This window comes from Hypanus sabinus, chromosome 2 (genome assembly GCF_030144855.1).
Source record: "Hypanus sabinus isolate sHypSab1 chromosome 2, sHypSab1.hap1, whole genome shotgun sequence".
NCBI lineage: Eukaryota > Metazoa > Chordata > Chondrichthyes > Myliobatiformes > Dasyatidae > Hypanus > Hypanus sabinus.
The window spans coordinates 46475996-46497876 of NC_082707.1; the positions used below are offsets into that span (position 1 = coordinate 46475996).

Below are 21881 nucleotides of genomic sequence, written 5' to 3' on the forward strand. Positions count from 1 at the left end.
AAGATACGAGCATAGATAGAGCATTGGCTGATTGGCAGGAGGCAAAGAATGGGAATAAAGGAGCCTTTTCTGGTTGGCTGCTGCTGACTAGTGGTGTTCCACAGGGGTCTGCTTTTTATATTATATATCAATGAGTTGGATGACAGAATTGTTGGCTTTGTTGCCGAGTTTGCAGATGATATGAAGATAGTTGGAGCAGCAGGTAGTTTTGGAGGAAGTAGAGAAGTTCCAGAAGGATCAGATTAGAAGAATGGGCAAAGAAGTTGCAGATGAAACACAATGTCATGAAGTATATAGTCATGCACTTTGGTAGAAGAAATAAAAGCATGAACTAGTCTCTAAATGGAGAGAAAATTCAAAAATCTGTACAGATGGACTTAGGAGTCCTTGTACAGGATTCCCTAAAGGTTTAGTTGCAAGTTGAGTCAGTGGTGGGGAAGGCAAATGTGATGTTAGCATTCATTTCAAGAAGACTAGTATATAAAAGCAAGGATGTAATGTTAAGGCTTTATAAAGCCCTGGTGAGGACTCACTTGGAGTATTCTAAGTGGTTTTCGATCATTATCAACAAAATGATATGCTGACATTGGAGAAGGTTTAAAAGGGGTTTATGAAAATGATTCCATGATTGAAAGGGTTGTCGTTTGAGGAGTGTATGATGGCTCTGGGCCTCTACTCATTGGAATTCAGAAGATTGAGGGGTGACGCACTGAATGTTGACAGGCTTTGATGGAATGGATGTGGATAAGATGTTTCCTATGGTGGGAGAGTCTAAGACCAGAGGACTCAGCTTCAGAATAGAGGGGTGTTTATTTAGAATGGAGATGAGGATGGATTTCTTTCGCCAGAGAATGGTGAATCTCTGGAATTTGTTACCACAGGCATCTGTGGAGGCCAAGTCATGGGGTATATTTAAGGCAGAGGTTGATAGATTCTTGATTAGTCAGAGCATGAAAGGATACGGGGAGAAGGCAGGAGATTGGGGCTGAGAGGGAAACTGGATCTGCCTTGACGAAATGGCAGAGCAGACTCGAAGGGCCAAATGGCTTATTTCTGTTTCTATCTCTTATAGTTTTATGAACTAAAACACAGAATATAAAACACAAAATGCGTATTTCAGCACAGTTCAGCTCAATGTTTATTATCTATAGGCCACACGATTCAAAAATCGCCTAATAGTAGTAACAAAAAAAAAGAGCAACTAGAACTAGACATAGAACGCATCATAAAAACTGAATTAGAGTCCAAATGTACAATCTGCATCAATTAAACTTTGCTCTGGCCCTGTTTGCCAACATCGTTGAGGGAGAGAGAAATCACTCGAGTGCAAGGTCTTCCCCTCAGGCACAGTGAATGAGAAAGGGTGAGGCTGACACAGACAGATCCCTTCTCTGGCAGCAGCAAGTGACAGTCTGGTCAACACCCGCCTCGGCACTTTAATCGGTGAGATTAGTGAGAAATGGAGTTGATCATGAGCCCACGCACCATCTCCAGGCTTTCTAACCTCCATACCGCGCGTTTTGGTCGCAGCCTTGTGGAATCCTCTCAGACACTGTTTGGCCCGAAGTCATACAGTCAGAATGTAGATTACAGGCTCTAACAGTAGTGGAACCATATCAAACATGAAAAGAAGCTGTAAAAGAAGTGAAAGGAATTGCTTTGTGACCTGTCTTGGGGATGTTGCCTTTGGATAGCTACAGGAAAGAAGCTTTGGAGATGATGTGTAGTCCTGGTGGTGATGTATCTGTAGCATTTCCTGTTGGCAATTTGGCGATAGGTGACTGCTAAGGTGGGTGGAGTCAGCAGTAGTTTTTCCAACTCTCTTTCTTCGCTCTGCCAACAAGCAGGTATTTTAATATTGGAAAATGATAGCCGATGGTCTTCTTCTCTGAGTGGACTGCAACCGGGACTTGGAGAGGGATGGGACAGCCGGAAACCAAATAGTGATAGAGTTAGTCACAACTCTCTCAATGATGACCGAGTTTAAATTCATCAGAATACACTCTGAGATGTTAAGTTTCCTAAGCTTGCGTAGGGAGAATGATCTCTTCTGGGCTTTCCTAGTAATGAGCATAGCGTACTTGTCCCACTTCAATGTATTGGTAATGATAGTCCCCAGGAATTTGAATGACTCAACTACTGACACAGCCTGAGCATTAATTTGCAAGTGAGGGTGGCAGATAAGAGGTTGTCATTTGAAGTCAGTCCTCATTTCCACTGTCTTGATAGCATTAAACTCCAAGTCGTTATGAGCACACCAGGCTGCAAGACACTCTACCTCTGTTTAATGGCAAGTCACTCATTATTAGAGATGAGACCAACTACAGTAGTGTCATCCACAAACTTTAGGAGTTTAATAGATTTGCCTGTGGAAGTACAGTCACATATAGAAGTGAGAACAGGAGGAATGACAGAACTCAGCCCAGGGGAGAGCCTCTGCTTATAGACATTGGATCGGACATTTAGGAGCTCAGCCTTACAAACTGCTTTCTTCCTGTCAGGAAGTTCGTAATCCATTGACAGATACTGTAAGGTAGAGGTAACTGGGTTAGTTTGGTGTGGAGCAACTCTAGAACCATAGTATTGAAGGTGGAGCTAAAATCCACAAACAAGATCCTCACATGGGTGTTGGGGGAGTCCAAATGCTGAAGAATGTACGAAGGCACAAGTTAACTGCATCCTCAGCTGAGCGATTTGCTCTAAAGGCAACCTATAGTAGGTCAAGAAGAGAACCAGTAATGGACCTAAGGTAGCCAACATCAGACATTCAAAGGTTTTTATCCTTCTGTCAAAGAGTTTGATAGAACAATGAAGGCATTCAGTGGGCAGAGTATGACTAAAGAATATTTATTTTCACTAAGCATGGTAAAACTGTAAGGTAGTGCCTTTTCGTATATAAAACACGACATAAAAATAAAGTTTTCACTATACTTAGTGAGCTACCAATCCTTTCAGGATACTTCTAAACTCCCAGAGTGATTGTGAAAGGAAATCTGGGGAATTTGGTGAAAATCATGTAAACAAGATGTGTTTAGAAGTTCCAACCATGCCCTTCCAAAGTCACGACATGAAACTATTATGACAGAATTTTGATGGTTTTTTTTAGGAAACTGTATGAATAAGGATGGATAGCATTTAGCAGGAGCATTAAAGGATGGATGTAATGAGTAGTTAGTATAACAACATCGAATGAGCCAAGTCTTGTAAATAGTGTTCAAATATTTGTTATTCAACAACAGATCAAACACTGACATGGGCATTCTACAGTACCTATTGTTTTGGATGAATTCTTGGGGGCAGTAGGTATCCAGATAGTAAATTTATATCTCTTCAGATTATACTTAACATATGATTGGCAGCTTTCTGAAACATGTTCCTGTTTGTGATATAGCCATCTATTTTGAGAGCATTTGCAAATTTGCTGTTCTAACATACTTATTGAAAATAATAATCCTTATAGACATAATATGATGGGCTTATTTTAGCACTAATAAAAAGGGAAAATTCTTTCTGTTCAGTTTACTTCTATAAAATAATAAACATTGGGATAGATCATAAAGCCATTGTGCAGGTTAGAAAAATATGTATTTGGCAGTTTTCTTAAAAAAACATTAAGAAAACCATGCATGGTTCTAAGTAAAATCATTCAGGCCATTGGAGTGTGCTGATGAATTTCCTGTTTGACTGGTAAGCTGTTTTCACAAAGAGGCACTTATGAACATCATAAATATGCAAGAAGTAAAACTAAGTCAAATAAACATCCATGTATTAAACTTCACAGCATATAAAGCAAATTCAGAAATCAACTTTAGAAGTATTGTTTAAAATTTAACAGAACTTACAGAGTTAAGCAATGTATTTGACCATGCTTTAATCCTTTTGATGGAAGTAAGTAGAATGGCACTGAACTAGGCCACTCAACCCACACGACTTGTCCTATTGTTTTGTCTGTATCCCCCTCACCATCTCATCCCACCAGCAAAATTCGAAAGATGATGTCATCTCTGTAAGTCTACACAGTGCACAAATTTACATTTGAAATAAAAATGTCATATAACAATAATTTACAGAAATAAAAGAAATGAAAATATTGCATTTCTCTATTAACTGTCAAAAGTAATTATTGAAAACTCCAAGCTACCAACACAACACTATTCACTGGTTTGAGTTGCATTCCATAGATGACATTGCCAGAAGGTTTTATAACATCTTTGATGGCATCTGTAATTACACGCATCCTTATAAAACAATAACATTGTTGTCTCTTTGTGTAGATTTATATAGTCATGTGATCAGAGGATATTGCGACATCTCATAAGCACCACCTGAAATAAGTTCCTTGCACTTAATCATCTTTGTTTAAACCTCCCCTCTTGTGCAATTATTATAATTTTAATTAATTCCCTTATAAGATATGGATGTTTCATGCATATGGATATGGATTGTCCATCCCTGAAGTGAGGAAGTACTCAAACTGGTGGGTCTGGAAACATCCATATGGCAAAGATGACAGATTTCCTTCTCCGAAGGTACTGGTAAGCCAAAATTGTTTCTGCACCAAATGGTAATTTCATTGCTCATTTTACTGATTCGAACATTTGTTGCTGTATCAAAGCTAGCCAACAATATTAAAGAGGATACCAAAAGTTTCTTTAGATATATAAAGTGTAAAAAGGTGAGAATGGATATCGGACTGCTGGAAAATGATGCTGGAGAGGTAGTAATGGGGGAACAAGGAAACGGCAGATGAACTGAATAAGTATTTTGCATCAGTCTTCACTGTGGAAGACACTAGCAGTGTTGGTAGAAGCTTTCCAGAGTGTCAGGAGTTATGAAGCGTGTGAAGCTGCCATAACTAGAGAGAAGGTTCTTGGGAAACTGAAAGGTCTGAAGTAAATAAGTCACCTGGACCAGCTGGTGTACACTCCAGGGTTCTGAAAAAGATGAGATTGTGGAGGCATTAGTAATGATCTTTCAAGAATCACTAGATCCTGGAATGGTTCTGAAAGACTGAAAAATTGCAAATGTCACTCCACTCTTCAAGAATGGAGAGAAGCAGAAGAAAGGAAATTACAGGTCAGTTAATCTGACCTCAGTGGTTGGGAAGACATTGTAGTCGATTGTTAAGGATGTGATTTCATGGTACTTAGGGGCGCATGATAAAATAAGTCACATTCTGCATGGTTTCCTCAAGGGAAATCTTGCCTGACAAATCTGTTGGAATTCTTTGAAGAGAATAGACAAGGGATGATCAGTGATGTTGTGTAATTGGATTTTTAGAAGGCCTTTGACAAGGTGCCATATACAAGGCTGCTAAACATGAGCCCATGGTATTACTGGAAAGATAAGGCATGGATAAAGAAGTGGCTGATTGGCAGGAGGCAAAGAGTGGGAATAAATGGAGCCTTTTCTGGCTGGCTGCTGGCTGCTGGTTGGCTGCAGAGAGGCTACAGATGGACTTAGGCAGGTTGAGAGAATGGACAATAAGTGGCAGATGGAATACAGTGTTAGGAAGTGTATGGTCATATACTTTTAGTAGTAGAAATAAAAGCAATACTATTTTCTAAATGGAGAGCAAATTCAAAAATCTGAGGTGCAAAGAGACTTTGAGTCCTTGTGCAGGATTCCCTAATGGTTAATTTGCAGGTTGAGTCAGTGGTGAGGAAGGCAAATGTGATGTTGGCATTCATTTCAAGAGAGCTAGAATATAAAAGCAAGGATGTAATGTTGAGGCGTTATAAAGCACTGGTGAAGCTTCAATTGGAGTATTGTGAGCAGTTTTTGACCCTTCATCTTAGAAAGGATGTACTGACACTGGAGAGGGTTCAAAGGAGGTTCACAAAAATGATTCCAGGGATTGAACGGCTTGTCATATGAAGAGTCGTTGATGGCTCTAGGCCTTTATTCACTAGAATTCAGAAGAAATGATGGATTATCTAATTGAAATCTATTGAATATTCAAAGTCCTCAATAGAGTTGATGTGGAGAGGATGTTTCTTGTGGTGGGAGAGTATAGGATGAGAGGACTCGGCCTCAGAATAGAGGGTGTCCTTTTAGAATGGAAATGAGTAGGAATTTCTTTCGCCAGAGAGTGGTGAATCTATGAAAGCTGTTGCTACAGGCGGCTGTGGAGGCCGAGTCTTTATGTATATGTAAGGCAGAGGTTGAGAGATTATTGATTGGTCAGGGCATGAAGCGATACGGGGAGAAGGCAAACGATTGGAGCTGCGAGGAAAAATGGATCGGGCTCGATGAAATAGCGGAGCAGTCTTGTTGTACTAAATGGCCTCATTCTGCTCCTATGTCTTAAGGTCTTATGGCTTGGAGCCTTAGATGATATAGTAACTTCTAAATCATTTTACCTTAGGCCCAAAATGTTGAGCCAAACCAAAAATTAGCAATCAAAAGGCTAATTAAACTAATTCCCTCTGTCTATACAATGTCCATATCCTTCCAAATTCATCATATTCATGTGCCTATCTGAATATCTCTTAGAAGTCCTTAATGTATCTGCCTGTACCACCACCCCAGGCAGTGCATTCCAGGCACCCACCAGTCTCGATGTAAAACACGTGCCCCTCACATCTCCTTTCAACTTAACCCCACTCACTTTAAATACATGCCCTCTGGTATTGACTTTCAACCCTGGGAAAAGATACTGTCTGTCATCTCTATCTATGCCTCTTGTAATCTCGTACATCTCTATCAGATCTTCCCTCAGCCTCCGCTGCTCCAGAGAAAACAACCCAAGTTTGTCCAGCCACTCATTATAGCATAGGCCCTCAAAACCAGGCAACACCCTCATAAACGTCTTCTGCACCCTCTCCAAGCCTTGACATCCTTCCTATAATGGGGAGACCAGAACTGTACACAATACTCCATTTGCCGCCAAACTGGAATTTTATAAAGCTGGAACATTACTTCCTGACTTTTGAACTCAGTGCCTCGACTAATAAAGGCAAGCATGCCATATGCCTTCTTAACCAACCCATTAACTTGTGTAGCCACTTTCAGGGAAGCTATAAGCTATGAGGAAAAACTTCTTCTCCCAGAGAGTTGTGGAGGTGTGGAATGCACTGCCTCGGTAGACGGTGGAGGCCAATTCTCTAGATGCTTTCAAGAAGGAGCTAGATAGATATCTGGTGGATAGGGGAATCAAGGGATATGGGGACAAGGCAGGTTCTGGGTATTGATAGTGAATGATCAGCCATGATCTCAGAATGGCGGTGCAGACTCGAGGGGCCAAATGGTCTACTTCTGCGCCTATTGTCTATTGTCTATAAGCTTGGATCCCAAGATCCTTCTGCTCATCAGCACTGTTAAGGGTCTTGACTTTAATGGTGTATTGTCTCTTTAAGTTTGACCTACCATGGTGCAATGCTTCACATTTTGCCATTTCTCCCCAATATCTGCACAGATCTATATCCCATTGCATTCTTTGCCAGTCTTCTATGCTATCTACAACACCAACAATCTCTGTATCATTTGCAAACTTGCTTACTCATCCATGCCAATTATATATATTACAAACAGCTGAGCTCCCAGTACAAATCCTTGTGGAACATCACTGATTATGGACCACCACGTAGAATAAGTCCCTTCGACTTCTATGGGCAAGCCAGTTCTGAATCTAATGGCCAATTCACCACTGATCCCGTGCATCTTAATCTTCTGTGTTAGACTTCCATGAGGGACTTGTCAAACGCCTTACTAAAGTTCATGCTGACAACATCTACAGCTCTACCTGTATCAATCAACCTCATCACCTCATCAAAAAACTCAGTCCGAGTTAGTAAGACACAAAGGAACACACACAAAAAATTACCTCCAGCATTTTGTGTACATTGCTTTGGATTTTCAGCATCTGCAGATATTCTCGTGTTAGTAAGATACAAAGCCATATTGACTCTTCCTAATTAGGCCATGTTTTTCCAAGTGGTCATAAATTCTATCCCCAAGGATTTTATTTGAAATTTAAAAGTTGTTTTAATGCATGACAAGCATCAGTGAATGTGAGGGGTGATTGATAAGTTTGTGGCCTAAGGTAGAAGAAGTCAATTTTAGAAAACCTAGCATTTTTATTTTTCCTACGTTTACACACTTAGTCCAGCGGTCATGGAGCATACAGATCCCTTCTTTGTAGAAGTTGGCGTCTTGGACCTCCAGAAGTGGTCCACAGCATGGGTGATTGATAAGTTTGTGGCCTAAGTTAGATGGCGATGTTATTAACTTCAAACTTCCTGCATTTTCACTCAAAAAGTTGAACTGTACGTGCATGTAATGAGAGCTATATAACTCATCTCCTTCTACCATAGGCCACGAACCTATCAATCACCCCTGCTGTGGACCACCTGCAGGTCCAAGACGCTCTCGTTACATGCACGTGCAGTTCAATTCTTTACGTGATAATGCAGAAAGTTTGAAGTTAATAACTCATCTCGTTCTACCTTAGGCCACAAACTTATTAATCACCCCTCGTATTGTTTTCCCAATGACTCTCAATTATTTACTTCATATTGTCTTCAATTGTTATATGAACACAGCCACATTTCACAGTGTGCATCCTACAGAGATGGACCATCCATAATCATTGTCTGATCAGAAAATCATTTTTATATTTGGTTTTGGACTATTTTGATTGTGTCATCATGGATGCTGAGATTCTCAGCAAAGCATATGTGCAAAATATGAAGGCAATTCTAGTCAAGGTACAAATAGGAATACCTGGTTACTTGATGAAACACCCAATCCCAGCCACCTGAGAGATACATCCTACTGTGTGGCAAAGCTTGTGTCATGTTCACATGACCAACAGTTCAAAAATACAAACATTACATAAAGCACAGGTCTTAAAAGATGGAACTCATCAACCAACATGTATGGGAGCCGATACCCGTAACAGGAAAAACTTGTGGCCAAAATATTTAATGATGGTCAGGCAGTGTTTGAAGTATGTCATATTCAGCTAGCAAGTCAATCACAAAGAAAATCAATAAAAGAGCAGCTTTAGGACAATCTGACATCTTTTATACTGTGTGGAATTAAGTAATTTTCATTAAAATAGAGCCTTGCAGTAATGTGAGAAGCCAGAACTACTTGTTTATTGCAAACAAAGCTTAAGCTGTGAATAAGCTAGCCGCCTTCGTTTCCATGTAATACACAGCACAACTGAAATGGAGTGGTATTTTTTTGGAGGGAACTCCTTTGCATTTGTAACTCTAAGAAATCTAATTGGCCCTGGTCTGGAGGTCGAAGTCCCAAAGATGGTCTGAGCTGGGGTTGGATTCCAGTCCCTGTGTGGGTGGGTGGAGAAAAGGGTTTGTTTAGTTGTAGCTTGGCTGTGTGTTGTTCTGCTGAACGTTGTGAGCATGCTATGTGTGTTTTGAAGTACCTCTGTTTAATAAATACATTTACTGAACAAATATAAATCAAAACCGCATTGCTGCAGAATGTTAGTACATGGTGATCATTCAGCAGACTAGAAAATAATGTGTGTCCTGATCATTATCCCTTGCTGTGGTGTGTGCAATTCTTTCAAGCTGTTACTGTAAGGAAATTACTGGAGGCCTTCACTGGGGTAATCTGATGAGGTTTCAACATCTTGCTCACTTTCAGCCTTGGCATTGCTGTGTGTATTGATGTACCTGCTACATCTTGCCACAAGCTGCCAAACTGCTCGCAATTGGTTTCCTGTTTGGATGTTGCCAGCGCTGCTGAGGAAGATTGTCATTCTTTTTCTGTTGGAGGAGAGTGCTGTTTGCATGATCAAGCAGCATCCTCCTCTTACATCTGTTGGTAGTGGGGGGTGGGGGTGGGGTGGAGTGGTGCAGGAGGAGCAGAAATATTTTAAACAAGTGTCGCCACTTGTAGAGCTGCTACCTTACAGAGACAGAGCCCTGGGCTCATTGCTTTGGTTCTGGAGGCTCTCTATGTGCAGTCGGCACACTCCCTGTGTGACCGTGTGGGTTTCCTCCGCAGGCTCCAGTTTACTCCCACATCCATTGGCGGTCAGTTAGTTAATTTGTCACTGCAAGTTTCCCTTAAATGTGGCAGTATCTTGGAAGTGTTGATGGGAATGCAGGGAGAATAAGATGGGATTGGCGTAAAGTAGGGAGGTTGCATTGGACTGAATGGGCCAAGGGCCTGTTTTTATTGCTTTATGACTCCTTGATGAATCTGGGAGGGTTGACAGAATGTAGGGACAATGAAATTCATGTAGAATTAGTGTAAGTGGCTGGCACGTACATAGTGGGTCAAAAGGCCTGTGCTGTGTCTCTGTGCAGTATGACTCTATGACAACACATTTTGATACAGACAGAAAGCCTTCTTTTAAGCTGCAGATATAGAAATCTCCGCCTCACAACCAGTAAGCTGGAATGTACAGGAATGCCCTTTGAAATTTGTCTTGTGGTATTTTTTTACTCAGTCCAATGCAGGAGATTACTCCTATTGTATATTTTATTATCAGTCAAGCCCAGGGCATTGTTGCAGCTGGTCTTTCTTCTATAATCTTCTGTCTTTGCAGAGTGCAGGCTGCCGTGAGAATGAGCTGCCTAGATTTTCAGAAGGAGGTGGGTGGACTTGGAGAGAATTAATGCTGGGTGGCGGTTGGAAAGAAGATTTATGAAGACACAGTAGAAAAGAAATAATTAGAATGCAAATTGTCTGAAGGAGGTTGGAAAGAGGATCAGGAGCAGAATGGAATCAAAAGTATGGCAGAGCAGAGGAAGGGTGAAATTCAAACTGCTGATTGGGGTTAGTTCGATGACTGATCGGTAGGGCTGTAGTTTGTGAGGAGTAATTGAAGACATGGCCAGAGAGGGATGCGAGCAGCATTGTTAGAAAGATAAAAAAGATATCTACCTAGTAAAAGATGAATACCTCGAACTGATGAAGGCCCAAAAGTCCTCAAACCAAAGCAGGCCCTAATTTTAGCAACACTCACAAAATTCTGGTGGAACGCAGCAGGCCAGGCAGTATCTATAGGGAGAAGTACAGTTGATGTTTTGGGCCGAGAGCCTTTGTCCTAATTTTATGTTGAGTCCTGTTTAGTGTTCTTGGAAACCTTGTATGCAGTTTTGTGCAAATCAGCATCATGCACTATTTGAGTCACTGCACTCAGTGTGCTCATAGATCATGACTGCAATTCCCTGCAAAAGTTTTAATCCGTGGTTTTCTGCTCCTACTTGAAAGACAATCCTAATGTAGTTTTCAGTTCAGTACACTGTAAGCAGTGAAATTTTATCAAAAGCTTGATTACAAAATACAGTTGGATTCCTAATGTATTGGTACTGCAATTCTGCATTTTTTGTGAGTCTTCTGAGTGTATGTAGGGAGGCCATCAGGCCTGTGCACAGACAGAGCAACGGACCAACATTTGACAGATTGGTGAAACAGGCAGGTTCATGGCAGATATCATTTCACACAAAGACTGAAGTAATGATTCATTTAGGTAGAAAGAATGAAAAGGGGTTGTTAATAGTTGGCCACAGATTTGGAGTATTTAGCAATAGAAGCAGAGGGAATACACTGAGTTATTTCATACAGTTAAATTATGTGATTTGGAATACACTGCACCTGATGGGCAATAGAACCACGTTCAATAGTACCTACTAAGTGGAACAAGATTAATATTCAAAGAAAGCAATTTTCTTCCTTCAAACTTTTCTCCTTTGAGTGCCGAAGGATGAGAGGTGACCTGAAATGGCTAACACGAGGAGCTACAGAGGGATGATGGTGTTAGATTTTCACCCAGAAAGTGATGGGTGCATGGTAGAGGCAGATACAATAGGATCTTTTAAGAGCCTCTTAGATAGGAGCTTAGAAAAATAGAGGGCTATGCAGTAGGGTAAATCTAGGCAGTTTCTAGAGTAGGTTATGTGGTGAACTACATATACCTGTCTGGACAGGCCCCCCCCCCCCCCACTGACTGCTACTGTGGATCCTCCCACTGACCGTGGCTGCTCCCATGGACCCCGGTATAAAGGCAATTGGAGACACAGCCCTGGCCTCAGTCTCCAGGATGTAGTGTGGTGGTCAATTGCTGCTTGTTCTTTCTTCCAGCCAATAAAAACCTATATCTCGCCTCACGTCTCAGAGAGTTATTAATGGTGCATCAGGTTACATGGTTTGCCAAAGGGCCTGGGGTGTAGGTTTCTATGTTCAAGTACGGGAGTGGGACTAATTAGTAGCTCCTTCAAAAGAATTAGCCCAGCCATTAGGTATTGAATAAACTTTTCCTGTGCTGGATCATTCTCAATGGATCAATGGATACTGTATCCATTCTTATAAATCCTTGTTATTTTAACATTGCTTGTTTCCTCTGTCCTTTCCAAGTACTGATATTGTTGACTAATACAGAAAATATGTCACACTAAATGAGTTCCCTCAAATATAATTAGAAGTATGGCATGATAAAGGTGCTATTGCAATTCATAGAAAATTTAAAGAAAACACAAATTGGCCTGCTAAATCCCTGAATTGGTCCTCTAAAATTGCTCTCAGTCACTGTGTATTGTCTGCATATATTGAACACATTTGATCTGAAATAGCTTTATTTAAATTAAAAAATGTTGTCCTGAAAAATTATTAATCTCATTTTTGGAAATGTTGAAGGATCTTTGAAATAAGAATTAGACTCTTACCTCATATGATTACTTCTACCGTTCTTTAGTCCCATTTGATATAAATACCAGAAGCTCTTTACACAGAGAGACAGCACGATTTCAAAGTTATAATGAAGTCCAAGTAAAAGCAATTTTCATTTGTAAGTGTTCCTGCTCATCATTTTAAATAATAAATGTAGTTCTTCTCCAAACCAATATGTAGTAAATTATCTGGATTATTTTTCAAAGATGTAACTAACTTTTCTGATTTTGAATAATGTTTCTAAATGCAATGTAAATATTAATGGTGTACAAAATGACCAATGAGTGAAAACCAAATTTACTGAAAACTGAGTAAGAAGCAGTACATTGCATTTCTTGCTTTAGCATGTAAAAATAGAGCCTTCAAATTTACAGTTCTCAAATGGACAGCAAAAGAAGTAGCAAAAGGTCTGCCTATAAACGAGGTGCACCTGCACGCCACTTATAACATTTTAGTAAATTTTGCTGATTGTATTCAATTAATTTCTCAGCCTTATGCATATTGCATTAAAATGAGCATGAATTCCAGACTGCTGAGAGTTTCACCAAATGTTTTAATTTAATAGAGGTCCCAATTAAGATACCCACTTGTGACTTTTAACTGAGCTGCAAAATCAAAAATGCCACTGAAGAATCTCGATAATAGTCATTTTCCTCTATTGAAGCCCATGGAAATGAAATAGTGTGCAATATGATAGAAAATGCTACTTCTTAATAGAGATGTCAAAACATTTAGAATTTAATTTCCCTTTTTTGTCAAACAGTGGATGTTTTTTTAAAACTACACTTGTTGAGGAAGTAGAAATAAAATAAAGTTTTAACTCACTCTCCATTTGCTATTGTTTTTACAGCCTCTTGTATCCAACTAAACTAGAAGAAGAATGTCTTTGTAGTTTATTAGACTGTCCTTAACTCTGAGATCAGAACTTGAATAATGGAATATAAGTCTTTGCTTTCTAATGCAGTGGCTGGACTGTAAATGAAGCTGGGCAGACTCGGTCTAGTAGGGTACAAAACAATAACAATAGTAATTTCCATTTCTCCTAGTTCTTTAGTATAGTATTACATTGTAATAGAGTTATCAAACAGATGCTAATGCTGAGTTTCATGATAATATGATCAAAACCTTCATCAGAGGCAGAAGTATCTGAAGGTAAAAGAGAGAAATGAGATTGCTGAGAGAATTAGGTAGGATATTCCATATTTAAATAGCGATATAAAAGAAAATAATATTAAAGCCATTGTGTTGCTTAACTGGAAGCCAATATGCAGTAGAATCACAACCATGGCGATTGTATGAAGTAGCCAGTTGTGAATTTGCTGAGCTTTCAAATCATGTTTATAGAAAACAAGAAACGTGTTTAATAGTAGACTGCAGCTCTAGTGTTTAAAAAGGTCTTGGATAAGGTTTCAATTATCTATGAACTGCTGCAGCACTGGGTTTGGTCTACTCTTGTATTACGCATTTAGAATTGGGTAATGTTAGTGGTGCTGTGCATAAATGCTCCGAAGATCAACTTGAGGCACAAATATTTATACCGTATGTCTGGTTTAGTCCTATAGTGTCCAGTGGGAAGGCTGGAGTTAGTGGCTGTTTAAAAAAAGTGTTTCTGATGAGGAGTAAATCATCTAATGATTTGGAAACATCAGAAGGAGCAAGCAAGATGAAGTAGAGCTCTATGCCATCAGAGGGCACATGGAAATTGACCCTGTACTTTCACAAAGGGCTCCATGGCCACACAGCAGTCAATACTGGTATCTCACAACTCCTGGGAGCCAGGTTCGATCCTGACTGAGTGTTGACAGTGTGAAGTTTTTGCATTCTACTCGAGACCACTGGGGTGTTCTTCTTTCATCCTATGGCCCAAAGTTGAGCTGGTCCATTACTTGACTCCTGTAAATTAAACCATAGTGCAGATAAGTGGCAACTGAATCAAAAGGAATTTGATGGTCACATGAATGAGACCATCTGTTGCCAGACTACAGAGAACAAAGGAGTTGAGACATGGGGTTGATGGAATTGCTGCATTAGGAATGCATGGATTTGATAGACTAAATTGCCTAGTAAGGATAGTGTTGCCATGCATCGGCATCTGGATAAAAATGGCTTAAGGCCAACGATAGATCATTGAAGAAATACTAGCATGAGTGCATGAAGTCAGCGGTTCTTCAGCAATGATTGGATAACTGAAATTGGGATCAGGCAAGTGCAATCACTTAATTACACCATAGTGCAGTTGCACTGGAAGCCAATGGTACCCTCAATCAAACAGGTCAAGAAGACTGAGATAGGGTTCATTTATTTGACACATGGCTTTGATCTTTCCTTTGGTGGAGCCGAAGCCAGATTGTGGGAAGATTTTGATACACATCTACAAACAGAGATCGGAAGTGAACAGTAGCATTCAAGGCTATTTTTGTTGTACTGAAAAAAGTGATAATTGAAGATACGGAGAAGATATTTCAGTAGAGAGTGTGGGATGAGTTGTAAAGTTAGGTGGTGAGCAGTTCAGTGGAAAAGGGCTGTGGAAGGAAGAGGTGACTTCTTTGGAGAGAAATGGTTGCTTCATTTAACAAAGAGATTGTAGGAAACAGAGATATTGACAATATGAAACTTGCTCTTTGTTGATCTAATATAGGCAGCTTAGTATTGCAGACTGTCATGGCACAAGAATTTTGGACCAGATGGCCATAAAACTTTGAATCTCAATGTTGTGTAGAAATGGCTGTAATCTGAACCCTTTTAGAGCTACAACTGACCTGGTATCTTGCCAACTTTATCATTGCTTCATTAAGGAAGAACTAAATATCTTACCATAAAATCGCAGTCTCAGTTGAATTATGAATGTATGATTTTATTTTCATTGTTTAATGCTGTCAAAAAGTGAAACTATGCTCCTAACTCCGCTGTGCTGACTATTGGATATTGTCAAAATGTTCTTTGGCAGATATTGCAATTATGTAATGTAGTTTTTTTTCACACTACCAATTTTCAGGGCAATTATGCATGCTTCAGAATTCATGCAAACAGCACTGAGTTCCCATCAGAAAACGATTCATCCATAATAAAGGGAACAGCCTCTCATCAGAGATATTGCCATATGTACTGGCTTTAGCTTCTCAGACCAGTCGCTTTCATGCCCCATTTGAAGCTAATGGAGTGTTTTAAAGTTATGTAATGGTCTCATTTGGAATCATTTTGAACTCATATACAGAATGTGAGCATCATGAGCTAGGCTGGCATCTAGTCTCCGTTTTCAATTAGGGCAGTAGTTGGTCAATCGTATTGCCACAGGCATGGGGCCATACAGAGCAGGTCACGTGAAGAAAGTAGACCTCCTTCTCAGACGTTTAGTGGACCAGATGGGTCTTTCCATCAATTCAGTGGCATCATGCTCATCATCAATGATACCAGCTTTTATAAGACCATAAGACATTGGAGCAGAACTAGGCCAGCCAGCCCATTGAGTCTGCTCTGCCATTCAATCATGGCTAATTTATTTTCCCTCTCAGCCCTATTCTCCCTCCTTCTCCCAATTATTCCAGATTTGCTTAACTTCCTCTCACTTGTTACTGTAGCCGGATTTGAACTCATGACTCCAAATTAGGAGGAAAGGCTTCTGTAAACTAAACAACTATGCTAGAAAGAATATCTAGAATTCACAATATTCTTTAACTATTGCCATCCCACCAATTTTCCTTTCTCTATCTAAAGTGGTGATTTTATATTACAACTGTGGCCATTGACCTGTCCTAACTAAAGGTTTGCACTCACCTCTCCCTGATGATTTTTACTAGTTGAATGAGGTGATAGAGAAAAACGGTAGATAATCCAGCAGATTAGATCTCCACAGTTTTTTATTCAATGAGGAGCCCCGTGAAGCCTTATCAAAATGTTGAACATTTTGTTTCAACTCAAGCAAGAGCATCCCAAACTGTTCACTCTCATTTGAAATTCCTGCCTCCCCAGGCATTCTTGTACTCAGATCTCCTTGCCTGAGGTTTACATGTCATTTGCCTTCCTAATTGCTTCTGTACCTGCATATGATTCAAGTACAAGGACATCTAGGTGACTATGAGCACCGTTGAATCTCACAGTTTAAAATTATTCTGCATTTTGGTTTTTTTTCTGTATTGAAACGGATTACCTCAAATTTCTGCTATATTCTCATCCTCATTCTACCGAGAAACTTCTTTGTCCAACTTGATTTGGAAAGTTCCTTCTGTCTTCTTCCTGTTTGCCGCTTTCTTCAAAATTGTGGCGATGTGTGCCCTTCATCGGGATTCTTTCCTGACTTTATCCCACTCTCCACTCCTCCATTCTCCTTCACCAACTTCTTTCAGCTCTCACAAAATCCCTACTTCCTCACCCATTTCTTCCCCACACCTCCCTGCACAGCTTCAATTCTTCCACAAATTCCGACTCTTCTGAAGATCCCACTTAGTTGTGTCTTCAAGAAAAAACCCAATAGAAATAAAAATATATATTTTTTTCTTTTTCATGCAATTTTTGATTTACTGTCACACTTTTTACATAAAGTCAAGATCAAGATCAACCTACAATATGCAATGTTGTAATAGATTAGCTAGCTAATGACAGTGTCAGGTAGTTTCTATGGTTACTGTTCTCTGGACAGTTTCTAATAACTATTTTGTTTAAAAATATCTCTTTTTTTGTACCTTACTCTGAAAAATAATCATACTCTCCTATTTTGAAAATAATATATCGCAAACATGAGAAAATCTGCAGATGCTGGAAATCGAAAGCAGCATGCACGGGATGCTGCGGGAGCTCAGCAGGCCAGGCAGCGTCTATGGAGAAGAGGAACCAGTCAACTGATGAAAGATCCCAGCCCAAGATGTGGATTGTTCCTCTTTTCCACGGACGCTCCCTAGCCTGCTGAGTTCCTCCAGTATTTTGTGTGTGTTACTCTGAAAAAAATATAGTGTGCTTCACTCTTTTGATCGTAGAATTAACCCACTTCTATTACTTCCATTTCTAAAATGGTCTGCATTCTCAAAGCATCCTTTGTATACCCCAAAGAAGCATATTTTCCCTCCTTCACAGTTTTCAACCTGAAATATTCAACCTGAAATATTAAATTTTTGGTCTTTGTACAGGGGTTGCCAGAAGGAGAGAAAGAAAGGTGTCCAAGACACATACTGGGCCAGCCGCGTGTGTGGTGCCCATGACATGTAGCAGGCCCCTCAGCCTGAGAGGTAGGCCACTGGATGAACTGATCAGCAATCTATCCTGGCACTGGGAAGGAAGCCATGTGCACAAAAGAAGCAGTTTACTTTGGCTGGCCTGCTTGGGTACTTTCAGCATTTTCCATTTGTATTTTAGATTTCCAGCATTTACATTTTAAAAAATTTAATATACTCCCACTCTGTTCTCTTGGTCTTTTAATCTGTTCTTTGTCATAAAATGTTAACCCAACCTTGTGAGCTGTGATTTTGTGTAATGCTCTTTTGTGTTTTACCAAATCAAATGCCTTTTGAAAATCAAATTGTCCAAATCTTTCAGTCTTACCCTGGAATTTCAACATTAAAATGCTCTACACAATGAGTCAGACATGTTATCCTTCCTTATCAAGTCATACTGACTGGAGCTGGATAAATTAGGAAGTACTCCGTTGCACAAGAGTCATTGCTGTCCATCCCTGGGACAGGCCATTCACTGAAGTGAAGCCTCTGGCAGTTTTCTGCTGGGAGCTGAGCTCAGCCCTTGGTACATCAGTATGGTTCTGCACAGCAGAGGGGCTATTTTAGCAGAGGCAACAAGCACATGTCTGCTTTGAAAGTTGGCTAGATAACACCTAAAATAAACTGCATTGCTAAACAACTTAAAAGTAGTTTTGAAATAATTGGTTGAAACAATAAAACCACATTAACATTAAGAATAAAGCACTAGCTTTAATAATAGTTGTTTAAATAACTTTAATAGTTTAATAATAGCTTTAATAATAGCTATTACTAGAACTAGCTTTAATAAATAGCTTTTTAACCGCTTTGGCAGAAACGTATCAACCATACAGAATCTGAATCAAAACCAAAAGCAGATTTATTAACACTGATAGGTGTCATGAAATTTGTTGTTTTGTGGCAGCAATACAGTGCAAAATGGAAAATGACTATGCTACAGAAATATATAAACAGTGAGGACGATAGATAACAAGGTGGTGTTCATGGATTCATGGTCCATTCAGAGATTTGGTGGTGGAGTGGAGGAAACTGTTCTTAAAATATTGTATGGGTCTCCAAGCTCCTGTTACACCTCCCTGATGGGACTATCACGAGGAAGGCTTGTCCTGGATGGTGAGGGACTTTAATAATCCATGCCACCTTCTTGAGGCACTGCTTCTTAAATATGCCCCTCACGGTGGGAGGAACTGGCGGAGTCGACAACCCTCTATGGCCTCTTGTGATCCTGAATGTTGATACTTCCATACCAGGTGGTAGTGCAGTCAGTCAGAATACTCTCCACCGTACGTCTGTAGACGTTTGCAAGTCTTTCGTGACATGCTAAAACTCCTCATGCATGCCTCCTTCATGACTGCATCAATATGTTGGGTCCAGAATTGACCCTCTGAGTAGCTGACACCCAGGAACTTGAAGCTGCTCATCCTTTCCACTCCTGACCCCTCAATGAGGGCTGATGCCCCTTCCTGAGGCCCACAATCAATTCTTTGCTCTTTATGATGTTGATTGCAATGCAACCCAGTCACTCATTACAACAGGGATTGTTGTGTTTATGCTACCTCAGTGACAAGTCAAGACAAATGAAGTTTATTGTCATTTAACTACATACACGTATGTAAAGTATATTGACTAGGCATAGCTCAAGTATCATCTATAAGTTTGCTGATGACACAAACATTGTTGGTAGAATCTCAGATGAAGATGAGAGGGCGTACAGGAACGAGATACACCAACTAGTGGAGAGGCGTTGCAGCAAAAGCCTTGTACTCAACGTCAGTAAGACGAACGAGCTTATTGTGGACTTCAGGAAGGGTAAGACGAAGGAACACATACCAATCCACATAGAGGGATCAGAAGTGGAGAGAGTGAGCAGCTTCAAGTTCCTGAGTGCAAAAATCTCTGAGGATCTAACCTGGTCCCAACTTATCAATGTAGTTATAAAGAAGGCAAGACGGCGACTATACTTCATTAGGAGTTTGAAGAGATTTGTTATATCAACAAATACACTCGAAAACCTATAAAGATGTACCATGGAGAGCATTCTGACAGGCTGCATCACTGTCTGGTATGGAGGGGCTACTGCACATGACCGAAAGATGCTGCAGAAGGTTGTAAATCTAATCAGCTCCATCTGTTACCATCAGGTAGGAGGTACAGAAGCCTGAAGGCACACACTCAGTGATTCAGGAACAGCTTCTTCCCCTCTGCCATCCGATTCCTAAATGGACAATGAACCCATGAACACTACCTTACTTTTTGCAAGATTTTTAAAATCTATTCAACATACATATACTGTTATTGATTTATGTATTTATTTTTTTCTTCTATATTATGTTTTGCATTGAACTGCTGATAAGTTAAATTTCACATCACATGCCTGTGATAATAAACCCAATTCTGATTCTGATTCTAATGTATATAGAAATTAGACATTTCTTCGAACCAGGGTGTAAAGCACTTAACATGCATAACACATGATAACTTATGAAGTTAAGGATAAAAACCTCAAATGAACCACACATAAGTAACAAGCTCAAGTGCAATAATATTAAATGCTGTAAAGTACGGAACAGATTAACCAGTGACACTTTGAATACAATGCGGCTGGGAGTTAAGAGCCTAATGAGGTAAGAAATAGTTTTCCATCCTGTCCATTTTTGTTATTGTGTGTCGGAGTCTCCTGTCTGATGTTCGAAACTCAGAGAAGATGTTGGATGGATGGGTGGAATCCTTAATAATACTAAGGGCCCTGCGTATGTAGCACTCCTGATAAATGTCCCCCAGTGAACCCCTATGATCCTCTCAGCTGTTCTCACGGTCGTTTGTAGGGTCCAGTACTCGACTGCTCCCTGCGAGATGGCGATGCAACTTGTCAGGCTGCTCTCAGTGGTGCTGCTGTAAAACACAGTTAAGATGGTGGGGTAGGATTCTTGCTTGCTTCAATCTTCTGAGGCACTGGGGGCTCTGTGGAGGAGACACATATTCGTAGAGGGGGTTGGTTTGTCTGACAATGATTTCTTTTGTCCTCTCCACAGTCAGGTTTAGGTTGTTCTTCTCACACCAATCCACCATCTGCTCCATTTTCTCTCTACACGCCATCTCATCATCATTCTTGACAAGGCCAACCACTGTTGTGCCATCCGCAAACTCGATGACACGGTTCGAGCTGGATCCTGCGATGCAGTCATGCCTCAGCAGTGTGAACAGCAGCGGGCTGAGCACACAGCCTTGGGGAGCGCCAGTGCACAGCATCATGGGACGAGAGATGTTGCTGCCCACCCAGACTGAGCGTGGCCTTACTGTTAAGAATTACAGAGGGAGGTGTTGAGACCCAACGAGGACAGTTTCCCCACCGGTTTCTGGGGTAGGATGGTGTTGGATGTCAAACTGAAGTCTATAAACAGCAGTGTGTCATGTGAGAGCCCATCTTCCAGGTGGGATAGGACAGAGTCGAGGGCAGAGGCTATTGCATCCTCAGTGGATTGACTTGAGCGATAAGGGAACTGAAAAGGGTCTAATGTAGCCGAGAGAAAGGTATGACCAGCTGCTCAAAACATTTCATAATGATTGATGTTAATGCCACTGGACAATAAACAGGTTACTGTCACCTTCCTTGGCACTGGAATGAAGGTTGCCACCTTGAAAACTAAGGGAAGAATGGATTGTTCCAGAGAGATGTTGAATATATCTGTCATCTGGGCTGCGCACTCCTGCAGAACCTGACCTGGTATATTATCGGACCCCACAGCTTTGTGTGGGTTGACTGTAGCCAGGGTCTTCTTCACCTCAGCTTCAGCCAGGTGGGGTGTCTGCTCCCCTGGGGAGAGTGTGCCTTCCTCACCAGCACTTCGTTCTGCACATCGAATTGGGTGTAGAAGACATTCAGCCTCTCAGGGAGTGAAGTATCCTGGTCACTGATGCACAGGGTAGACGCAGCCTGTAATCCTCTGAATTCACTGCAACAGGCGCCTCTGGCTCTGGTAATGTGGTGAACTATGTGCCTGTCTGGACACGCCCCCTGCTGACTGCTCC

At 40.6% G+C, this 21881-nt stretch overlaps 1 long non-coding RNA gene across 1 annotated transcript; it reads left to right on the forward strand.

The window, feature by feature from the left end:
- Window positions 1–1311: 1311 nt before the first annotated feature.
- Window positions 1312–18027, forward strand: LOC132404650 (uncharacterized). Its single transcript, XR_009515637.1, has 3 exons — window positions 1312–1443; window positions 4413–4529; window positions 17769–18027. It is a non-coding gene; the product is annotated as an uncharacterized LOC132404650 (long non-coding RNA).
- The last annotated feature ends 3854 nt before the right edge of the window (window positions 18028–21881 follow it).